The sequence below is a fragment of the Caretta caretta genome, chromosome 8, assembly GCF_965140235.1.
Source record: "Caretta caretta isolate rCarCar2 chromosome 8, rCarCar1.hap1, whole genome shotgun sequence".
In the NCBI taxonomy this organism is placed as follows: Eukaryota; Metazoa; Chordata; order Testudines; family Cheloniidae; genus Caretta; species Caretta caretta.
In genome coordinates, this window is record NC_134213.1 from 36755515 (window position 1) to 36767469 (window position 11955).

An 11955-nucleotide genomic window follows, 5' to 3' on the forward strand; every position below is an offset into this window, starting at 1 on the left:
TTCCCCTCTATTCGACATTGGTGAGGCCTCATCTGCAGTACTGTGTCCAGTTTTGGGCCCCACACTTCAAGAAGGATGTGGATAAATTGGAGAGAGTCCAGCGAAGGGCAACAAAAATGATTAGGGGTCTGGAACACATGAGTTATGAGGAGAGGCTGAGGGAGCTGGGATTGTTTAGCCTGCAGAAGAGAAGAATGAGGGGGGATTTGATAGCTGCTTTCAACTACCTGAAAGGGGGTTCCAAAGAGGATGGCTCTAGACTGTTCTCAATGGTAGCAGATGACAGAACGAGGAGTAATGGTCTCAAGTTGCAGTGGGGGAGGTTTAGATTGGATATTAGGAAAAACTTTTTCACTAAGAGGGTGGTGAAACACTGGAATGCGTTACCTAGGGAGGTGGTAGAATCTCCTTCCTTAGAGGTTTTTAAGGTCAGGCTTGACAAAGCCCTGGCTGGGATGATTTAACTGGGAATTGGTCCTGCTTCGAGCAGGGGGTTGGACTAGATGACCTTCTGGGGTCCCTTCCAACCCTGATATTCTATGATTCTATGATTCTATGATTCTGAGATTCCTGAATTTGTTGCAGTGTCTATGGCCAAGGGAGGGTCTTGGCCCTCTGCCACCCCCACCCCTCCATTGCACCCCTGCCATCACTGCTTTATGCTGGGTGCTTCAGGTGCATTGGTGGGTGGTGGAATTCAGTGCCTGGTCTCCCATCAGTGCCTTCCCCTAAGAGCTGGAAATGCAGACTGCCCCCCCTCAGTGCTCTCTGCCAGGCGCCTCCCATGCACCAGGAGCTGGACAGCACTCAACACAGGGTGTCTCTCCAGCGCTTTCTGCTGGGAGCCCATGCCATGTTAGGAGTCTTCTGGGGCTCTGCTTGGAGTCCCACGGGGTCACTCTGTGCTGGGGGGAGGGGAGGGGAGAGACCTCTGTGTGACATGAGCTGTGGCTGGAACCTAGGGAATTTGCCCGAAAGAAATGGACACTGTCAAGCTTTTTAAAGTTATTGCAGTTTCAGATTAACAACGCCAGAAACAGAGGACAGCTCCTTGGAAAAATGCCATTCACGGCATAGCGACAGCCCCAATGTGCTGGGGAAGTTCTCCAAAGTGCTGGAGAGTGGAGGCAAAGCGTGGAAACCTGGAGGAAAGCTCTGGCGCACTGAAACATAACAGTGCTTCGAGGCAAGGCCTCCGCCACCCAGAAACAGACAGGCAACGACCCCAAAGGGCAAGAGCCACCGTCTCAAAGCACTCAAGTGCCATTGCAAAGATCTTCTCAGGGCAAAACAGGCCAAGGCCTCACCTGGCAAAGTACCAAAGGGCTTCACCAAACCATGGTTAAGCTGATGAGCAGGGAAGAGCAAGGCACACAGACGACTCATGAAAAATAAACCCTCAGCCCTGACTGGAAAGGAAGGAGTCTGCACAAAGATCCCCAAAGCAGGGCAAAGCTGGAAGAACCCCTGGTGTCTGAGCAGCTCTTGAACAGGTGGAGTGACTTTGCTGACTGTGATCAAGAAGGAACTTACTAGAATGTTAAGAAATCCAGTGTCTGGAGATCCAGGGAAACATGCCACCCCCAGAGGGGAGAGAATTGGCTTCCCTAGGGGCCAAACATCATTATGCTTGGAAAGTTCCACCATCTTGCTCCAGGAATGAGAATCCTGCAAGATGAGCTGGTCAGAGAAGCAGAATTCCAAGGTAAGTAATTTTCCGTTGTTCTCCCTGCACCTTGCTTAGATGGCTCAGAGATGCAGCCCTTCTTTCAATCCTATATGTTTTCCAACATACATTGGCTCTCCAGCTGCATCCGACCATCACACATCAGGAGTCCACCTTTGTCAAATATGCTGTGCTGATAAATTAAAACAATACATGTGGCCTGACTTCAGTACTGGTTTGCTTCCAAACTGGGGATGACACCTCACTCAACCTTGTACAGAAGCTTCTGGGCCACACGACTTATTGGGCTTCACATGTTATGTAGCGAGCGTCATCTTTTCTGCCATTATCTGCAGATCTGTTCAAGAAAATCTATTCTGCCTCTGATTCAGGGGTGTATAGAACTTTCTGAAAAGTCTGGGATAAGTGTTTAATCCTTTGTATCTTGCTAGTAACTGCCACTTGTGCATGATTTCTCCAACTTCTTTTGAGCTCTTTTTTTTAAAGAGTTGTGCCAGCAATGAGTCAGGCTTGAGTTTGCATTGTCAGACAATCTACTGCTAGCTGTTTGGGGAGAAAACTCAGTTTGTTCCATGAGAATGGTGTTTAACTGCCCTCTAGTGGTAATTCATTGTCACACTCACTCAGGATTTTCCCCACTTTCAATTACTTCTCCGTAACACCCTCTTTTAAATCTTTCCCTCTAGTTTCTTTATTGGGAGTTTTTTGTTTTGTTTTCATTTCTCTGTGCCAGTGCAGTTCCAGGCCTCTGACTTCTGAGGGCATTTAGCAGTGTTCCATCGTGTATTTTCATTTACCACTTCATTGTCATCTTTTTTAACAAAATCTTAAAAGTATTCCTTATTCCATTGCTGTCGTGCTGCAGTATTAGCTCATTCACTCCACAGCTGAAAGCTCATTTGGGCTTCCTAATTACAAGTTAACTCCAGTTGCTTTGCTTCCCATTCCAACAGCTATTTTATTCTGAGATGGTTGCTTGGTTGGGTTTTCAGTAGATAGTACATCTTTCTACAGATTAACTGTCCTTTTCCAGTTTACGGTGTATGCAGTGTTGTAGGCAGGTCGGTCCCGGGATATTACAGAGGCGCCTCACCCACTTTATCTCTCTTTTTCAACTGCACATTTTATTTAGTTATTTAGTTTACGTAGACTATATTTTGGATCAGTTTCTTTTTCTTTAGCCAAACAGTAAACATTAATTTACAATCACGTTGACTGGGGAAGGAGGGAGGAATAACAGAAAATGCACTAAATTCAACCGTAACAGGATTTGAATTCATCACAGTCCCTTCTGAAACGTGAAGCAGACATTGATATCCACTAGGCAGCACTGCCTTGGATTAACTTCCATGGCAATTAACAGGTATTAAATGAGCCATGGCAGGACTCGTGTTCTGCTTATTGAAAGAAATGGAAAGGAATACTGAAAATTACAGGGGAAAAGTGTATACAAAACTGAATACCAGCGTTCACACACAGTGCACCATTCGTTGGTTCATATCAAGATCTATGTGCATGCAAATATTGCTTCCCCAACAAAAGAGGGAGAGCAAATGAGTGTAACTGAAGGAAGAGTTTGGTGCAAGGAATTTTCCTATGTTTTTCTGTCCATAAAGCAGGCAGCTTGTGAAATGATTTACGGTGTGATTAGCTGCATGACTAACCAGACTAAAGTCCCAACAGTCAATGGTGCCATGTAGCTACTTGGTTATTAATTAACTGTACTGCAGTAGTGTTTAGAAGTCTAAAGAGAGCCCCAGTGTGGTAGCCGCTCTACAGACAGGTTGTGAGAGGCAATTCCTGTCCTAAAGAGCTGCCTCTCTAAGTAGACCAGACAGAAGCAGGGTGGGAGGGGGAAAGGATGCATAGAGAGAGGAAGTGACTTGCCCAGGGTCACCCAGTAGGTCAGAGTCAGAGCTGGAAATAGAGCCCAGCTTTTATAAATCCCAGTGCTGCACCCTCTCTGTTGGAGGACTAGGCTGCCTCTCAGCTTCCCATGCCACCCCACCCCCACGGGCCCTTTGTGGGGTTTCTTACCTCTGTTGGCTCCAAAGAGTCTCAGTCTATTCCTGTTTCATTACAGAAAGTGTCAGACTTGGTTGTGAGACCCTTCAAGTGGGAGTGAACCAGGCAGAAGGGCCATAAGCAAGGGATGATGAGGGGCAATATTTAGTTGCAGGGAACTCTTTGCTGGGGGCCTGAGGGTGGGGTGCTCATCCCACACAAGCCCTGAAGGGACTAAGGTGCCTAGGTGGGCCAATTAACTGCCCAGGCTGCACCTGGAGGAGGAGTCAGGGACCCCAGCTTAACTAGATGAGGCTCAGCTGGCGGGGAATAGGATGGGGTGTATAAAGCCAGGAGCTGAGAGCAGCCAGGGGCTGCAGTCACCCCTGGGAGAAGGGAGGTGTGTTTGGGACTATAGAGGGAAGTCCACAGTTACTCCCTAGGAGGAGGGAGTTTGGTCTAGCAAACCTGGCAGGAGCCAGAAAGGTAGGCAAAGCTCCGGAGTAAAGCAGCAAGGTACAGGATAGTTCAGTCCCTGAGCTGGAACCTAGCATAGAGGGGGCAGGCCTGGGTTCACCTACTAGCCACTGGGGAAGTTGCACAGGCTGGGGAGCGGGCTGCCGGGGATAGTTTGCCCCAAAAGACTTTGATGCCCCAGAGCGGGGACCATACTGACCTGGCCAGAGAGCTAAGTCACAAAGAGGAAGCTGCAGGTCCTGGAGCAAGAGGGCCTGCAGGTGCAGGGTGAGAGAAGACAAGAGGTGGATAAACTGCCGGAGGAGGGTGCAGCACCTGGCAGGAGCTAATCCCCAGAGCAGCCAGAAGGAGGTGCCCCTAGTAGTGAGTGGACCTGAGACAAGGCCACCAAGGGGGATTTTCTGTTTGGTCCAGTTTTATTAAAGATCTTTGTTAACGATATGGAAGAAGGCATATTATTCTTTACAAATGCTGTTAATCTGGGAGCACGGCAAGCCCAGGTGGGGGGGGGGGAGGGGTTAGACAGGTGGGCAGGACAGAGACTATATCTTACTCCATATGTTTAGGGAGGAAGGCTGGTGCAATGGTGAGGCTGCTAGCCTGGTACTTGGGAAAGCCCAGTTCAATGCCCTCCGCTTCCATAGACTTCTCATGGGACTTTAGGTAAATCACTCAGTCTCTCTGGGCCCTAGTTCCCCATCTGTGCAATGTGGATGCCAGCACTGCCTGCTCACAGAGGTGCTGTGGGATAAACACACTGAAGAGTGTGAGTGTGACGAAGTGGGACTGTTCTTAATGTTTCCTCTGAATAGTGTGGGGGTGCCTCAGTTTCCCCTAGGCAGTTCTTAAGTATCTAGGGGGTGGGGTAAGGGTGTATGATCATTGCAGAGCCCTAGAGGGCATGTGTGTGCAGGAGTCTGGACACAGAGAATGGCCGACACCCTGTTTCCTGGCAACTAATGGCCTGGGCCCTTCCCCCCCTGCAAGGTGAGAGCTGAAGGGTTGGAGAACAAAGGAATCAGGTGACCACCTGGCCCGGGAAAGGAACAAAGCCCAGAGGAGGAGGGGCTGGAGGGGGTTTTCAGTTTGGGGCTGGCTGGGACATGGAGTGAAGTGCAGACGTGGTTATCTGGCTCACTGCCCCCCAGAATGGACCCAGCTGAGGGGTCCCGTTCTCTGCACCTGCAAGCTCTGTTTTAGACCATGTTCCTGTCGTCTAATAAACCTTCTGTTTTACTGGCTGGCTGAGAGTCACGTCTGACTGCGAAGTTGGGGTGCAGGACCCTCTGGCTTCCCCAGGAGCACCGCCTGAGCGGACTCGCTGGGGGAAGCACACGGAGAGGCAGAGGATGCTGAATGCTCCGAGGTCAGACCCAGGAAGGTGGAAGCTGTGTGAGCTGTGTGTCCTGAAGACAGTCTGCTCACAGAAAGGCGACTACCCCAGAGTCCTGACTGGCTTCATGGGGAGCAGTTCCAGAGCATCGCCCAGGGACTCCGTGACAACTGGTGGCAGCGGTGGGATGTACTGCACCCCGTGGATGGCGCTTCCTGCAGTAAGTGACTGGGGAGCAGTAACACGAAGGGGGATTGCCGAGGACCAGGCCTGCTGAAGGCTCAGAGAGGAGCGGTTTCGGGGGGCGGTTAACCCCTGGGAGTGTGTGACCAGCGAGAAGGACTGTGCAGTAACAGGGTTCCCCTGGGGATTGCAGCGAGCAGTCCAAGGGGCGGAGGAGTCTGCAGCTCGACCCTGGCAAAGAGGTGGTAACCTCGAGAAGGGCTGGCACACTAGGGGTTCTCCCTGGAAACCGTGGGGAGCTGAGAACACACGGGCCTGTGAGTCCACAACAACTTGGGAGGAGCGGAGTGATGGCCTGTCACCGTCTCCTTAAGAAGGACATTGTAACCCTGTGCAAAAAGAGAGGGTTGAGCATTGGAAAGTTCACCAAAGCAGAGTTAATCGTGCAGCTGGAGGAGGATGACCGCTCTAAGGAACAGATTCCTGACCCCAACTGGGGCTATAGCAGGATCTGGGAGCAGCTGAAGCGGGAGCCAGGCATCGCCAAGACTCCTGTCCCCGACCAGACGGTCTTCACGATCGGGTTCCCCATCGGGGGATCGAGACGGACGGGATTGGAGCTGAGTCTGAGAGAGCAAGAGGACCGTGGGAGACAGCGAGAGCCCGAGAAAGAGCTGCAGAAGCAGCAGCAGCATGAACTGGCGGTGGGGGAGCGGAGAGGCCTAGGGGACCTCCCCGGGGTAAGTGGGGATAGACCCCGGGGGGCCAGTTCTGCAGGGAACCTCAAGACTAAATTGCTGCCCCTGGTTAAGGAGGGGGGGTGTGGATGCCCACCTCACTGCCTTTGAGCAGGCTGGCGATTTGAACCAAGGGGACCCTGCGGAAAAGCCCTGGTGTCTAGCTCCCTTGCTGGGTCCCAAGGCCACAGACTCCGTCAGCCAGATGGTTGGGGATGTGGACAGGCTCCCACTCCTGACCCCAACCTATATGTCTGTGTGGAGTTTCCTGGGGCCAGGCCCCTCGGACCTCCAGTGGGAGCAGAAGGTGATGGTCAATGGGGAGACATTCTTGGGGTGGCCAAAGGGCATGGGCTGCATAAACCTTCCCACATGCGGCCTGCGAGTGCTATCGAACACCCCTGACCTAAGGGAGGGCGTGAAACTGGAAGGGCCTGGTGTAACTCCTACCAAGGAATGGGAGAGATGCTGGGGCATCCATGGGAACGTTGGTGGCTTCAAACTTCCCCAGGTCACCGGCTAAAGTGACCCCGCTCAGTTCGATCTCGAAGGGGGGAGAGATGTGACGAAGTGGGACTGTTCTTAATGTTTCCTCTGAATAGTGTGGGGGTGCCTCAGTTTCCCCTAGGCAGTTCTTAAGTATCTAGGGGGTGGGGTAAGGGTGTATGATCATTGCAGAGCCCTAGAGGGCATGTGTGTGCAGGAGTCTGGACACAGAGAATGGCCGACACCCTGTTTCCTGGCAACTAATGGCCTGGGCCCTTCCCCCCCTGCAAGGTGAGAGCTGAAGGGTTGGAGAACAAAGGAATCAGGTGACCACCTGGCCCGGGAAAGGAACAAAGCCCAGAGGAGGAGGGGCTGGAGGGGGTTTTCAGTTTGGGGCTGGCTGGGACATGGAGTGAAGTGCAGACGTGGTTATCTGGCTCACTGCCCCCCAGAATGGACCCAGCTGAGGGGTCCCGTTCTCTGCACCTGCAAGCTCTGTTTTAGACCATGTTCCTGTCGTCTAATAAACCTTCTGTTTTACTGGCTGGCTGAGAGTCACGTCTGACTGCGAAGTTGGGGTGCAGGACCCTCTGGCTTCCCCAGGAGCACCGCCTGAGCGGACTCGCTGGGGGAAGCACACGGAGAGGCAGAGGATGCTGAATGCTCCGAGGTCAGACCCAGGAAGGTGGAAGCTGTGTGAGCTGTGTGTCCTGAAGACAGTCTGCTCACAGAAAGGCGACTACCCCAGAGTCCTGACTGGCTTCATGGGGAGCAGTTCCAGAGCATCGCCCAGGGACTCCGTGACAGTGAGCTATTCAGACACTACGGTGATGGCAGCTGGATATGTACCAAAGCTAGAAATACAGCCAAGGAGAGCACACCCCAATACATCTTGGAGGGTGTGACTTTAAGACTACAATGTGAGGGAGAGAGCTGGAAAGTAGCAATGCTGAAGGCAATCTCAGGAATAGCAGACAATATGTTAGGGATGAGCTTGCAAAGAGATCTGCTGGCAAAATCCCCATCACCCGCCCCGTGACTTTGGGCTGTCTGCTTGAGGGCTCGGGTCACAGAGCAGAGAAGTGATAGCTCCAGTCTGGCTGCCTCTGGTGGGATGGGAGCTAGGACATTAATGCCATGTTAACTTCGGCCCAGTCTACATGAGGAAATTATATCACTATAAGTACATCACTCAGGGGTGTGAAAAGTCCACCCCTTGGCGCAACGCTGTTAAACTGAGCTAACCCCAGTGTAGACAGCACTAGGTTGATGGGAGAATTGTCCTGGGGAGGTAGATTACCTATGCTGATTGGAGAACCCCTCCTGTCGGCATAGGTAGTGTCTTTAGTGAAGCACTATGTCCTCCCACTTTTTACTGGCCAAAAGGGCAAATGGCGGGGAGAGGAACAAGCAAGAGGCAGGGCCTCTCGGGGGGAAAGGGGCAGAGGTGGGAACTCGAGGGGGAAGGGGCAGGGAGGAGCCTGAGGGGAAAAGGTTGTAATGCAAGGGCGGAGCCTTGTGGCGAAGGGGTGGAGCATGGATGGGGCCTTGGCTCAGGGAGATAGGGCAGCTTAGGGATGAGGCCTCAGGGGGAAAGGGTGAGGCCACAGTTCGGGTGCTGGTGGCCCTCACCACTTATAGGGACCTTCCACCACTCCTGGGCACTGGTGCAGCATTTTAAGTGTAGACAAGCCCGTAGTGCATGTGCCTAGTGTCTGATTGGTGCATTTTCTAAACTATTCATGTATTCGTAGGTTCTAAATCCCAAAGGGATCCCTGTAATCAGCTAGTCTGACCTGTATCACACTGGCTAGAGAACTCCCTGGCTGATTATGAATTATTGGGCCATGCTCTCTTTATGAGGCACAGAGGATGCTGGGCCAGGTTTAGAGTCTGGGGAAGGACCAGGCTTAAAATTTGTCTGGCCTGCATCAGTGCATTTGTTGGCCAGGTGGCCCCCACCCATTCCCACGCTATTACTGCCCAGGGTGGAGGGGCTGTGCCAAGCTGATTCTGCACACTCCATGCAGGCTTGCATATCCTGCTCCAAGCATACTTACTATCCCCAGGGACCTACAGCCTGGACTGGGCACATCCCAGGAAGTGAATTGAATGATAGTGGGCAACATGAGTGGAGAGGAGAGTCAAAGAAGAGCAACAAAATTAATGAAGAGGCTGAAGGGTTTCACTCATTAGAGCAGAATTGAGACCAAAATTTTCACACATGGCTGCTTACTATTAGGTACGTAGCTCCATACTGATGGGACATACATTGCGGGGCCTTCTTTGAAAATATCAGCCTAAATTATGTAAAAATTAAGAACATAAGAACAGCCATACTGAGTCGGACCAATGGTCCATCTAGCCCAGCATCCTGTCTTCTGACAATGCTTGAAGGAGAGTGTACAGAACAGGGCAGTTTTGGAGAGACCCACCCCTGTCTTCACCTCCTGGCATCTGGCAGTCAGAGGTTTAGGGTCGCCATGAGCATGGGGTTATATCCCTGACCATCTTGGCTAATCTTGCTCAGACCTGAAGAAGTGCTCTGTGTAAGCTGTTGGTGAAAGGGACAAGCTTTCCAGAAGTTGGTCCAATAAAAGTTATGACCACACCCACCTTGTCCCTCTAATATCCGAGAACCAGCATGACTACTACAACACAGCAAACGTCTTGGCTAATAGCCATTGATGGACCTACCCACCACGGTGATGGACCTTTCATTGGTTAAACTATAAGTGCCTGCAAGTATTTGAAGAGCATGAACACCAAAGGAAGTGTTGAGCACAGTGAAGGTGATAACTAGGAGCAATGGGATGAATCAGAAGGACGGAAAATTTAGGCTGTGTCTGAAAACATTTCCTGGTGCTATTAGACTAGGGAATAGCTAAAGGTCTCATTGTTTAAGTTCTTTTTATAAGTAGATTAGACGAAGCACTGAAGGATGTAGAGACAGCCCTGCAAAAGCTAGAAGGGTAGATAAGAATTTGCTTCTTTGATCGTCTGTCCCTTTATTAACACCCCTCACAGCTCCCTCCTCTAACCACCTCTTCACCCTGGTACTATAAAAAGAGTCAGAAACACTGTTGTTTGTAACCTATCATTTAAATCAGCTTCTGTACCTAATGACCTAATGTGATACCAATTTTTAAAAAGGGCTCCAGAGGTGATCCCGGCAATTACAGGCCAGTAAGCCTGATTTCAGTACCAGGTGAACTAGTTGAAACTATAGTAAAGAATAAAATTATCAGATGCATAGATGAACATAATTTGTTGGGGAAGAGTCAACATGGTTTTTGTAAAGGGAAATCATGCCTCACCAATCTACTAGGATTCTTAGAGAGGGTCAATAAGCATGTGGACAAGGACAGTGGATATAGTGTACTTAGACTTTCAAAAAGTCTTTCACAAGATCCCTCAGCAAGGGCTGTTAAGCAAAGTAAGCTGTCATGGGATAAGAGGAAAGGTCCTCTGATGGATCAGTAACTGGTTAAAATATAAGAAACAAAGGGTAGGAATAAATGGTCATTTTTCAGAATGGAGAGAGGTAAATAGTGGTGTCCCCCAGGGGTCTGAACTGGGACCAGTACTATTCAACTTATTCATGAATGATCTGGAAAAAAGGGTAGCAAAATTTGCAGATGATACAAAACTACTCAAGATAGTTAAGTCCAAAGCAGACTGCAAAGAGCTACAAAGGGATTTCACAAAACTGGATGACTGGGCAACAAAATGGCAGATGAATTTCAATGCTGATAAATGCAAAGTAATGCACATTGGAAAACATAATCCCAACTATACATATAAAATGATGGGGTCTAAATTAGCTGTTACCAGTCAAGAAAGAGATCTTGGAGTTACTGTGGATACTTCTCTGAAAACATCCACTCAGTGTGCAGCGGCAGTCAAAAAAGTGAACAGAATGTTGGGAATCATTAAGAAAGGGATAGATAATAAGACAGAAAATATCATATTGCCTCTATATAAATCCATGGTATGCCCACATCTTGAATACTTCGTGCAGATGTGGTTGCCCATCTTAAAAAAAGATATATTGAAATGGGAAAAGGTACCGAAAAGGGCAACAAAAATTATTAGGGGTATGGAATGACTTCTGTATGAGGAAAGATTCATAAGATTGGGACTTTTCAGCTGGAAAAGAGATGACTAAGGGGGGATATGACTGAGGTCTATAAAATCATGTGTGGGGAAAGTAAATAAAAATAGGCAGCAGATTTAAAACAAACAAAAGGAATTATTTCTTCGCACAATGCACAGTCAACCTGTGGAACTCTTTGCCAGAGGATGTTGTGAAGGCCAAGACTATAACAGGGTTCAAAAAAGAATGAGATAAGTTCATGAAAGATAGTTCCATCAATGACTGTTAGCCAGGATGGGCAGGGATGGTGTCCCTAGCCTCTGTTTGCCAGAAGCTGGGAATGGGCAACAGGATGGATCACTTGATGATTACTTGTTCTGTTCATTACCTCTGGGGCACCTGGCATTGGCCACTGTCAGGAGACAGGATACTGAGCTAGATGGACCTTTGGTCTGACCCAGTAGGGCCATTCTTATGCTCTTAAGGTCTTTGGGTCTCTCTGATTTTAGGTCTTGAGCCTTCCAGTGTCACCCCAAGAGTCACCTTGGCCCAGATCTGCAAAGGTATTGAGGCACCTAACTCTCAAGGAATCAGTGACAGTTAGGTGCCTAAATACTTTTGAGGATCTGCCCGAGCATCCTCTACACAGCAGCATGGGCCTGTTATGCTTTTGCTGCTGTGTCAAGCTTCCAGTCTGTTTACGGGTATATGTGTCCCTGCTCCCCAGCATTCTCAGCAAAGCCCATGAATTCCAGGGCTCCACATATGGGAACAGTGCTCCAGTTCTTGCGATATTGCCTGCACATTCCTGTCTGATCCTGACCGCCCTCCTCTCCCTATTCTTGTACACTATTATCCTCTGATCTACCCCTTCTGGAAGCCCCGACCCCCCCACCCCCCGAAACATGTTGCATTGAAAGATTTGTCTCCTTCACTGCAATAGAGAAGCTCT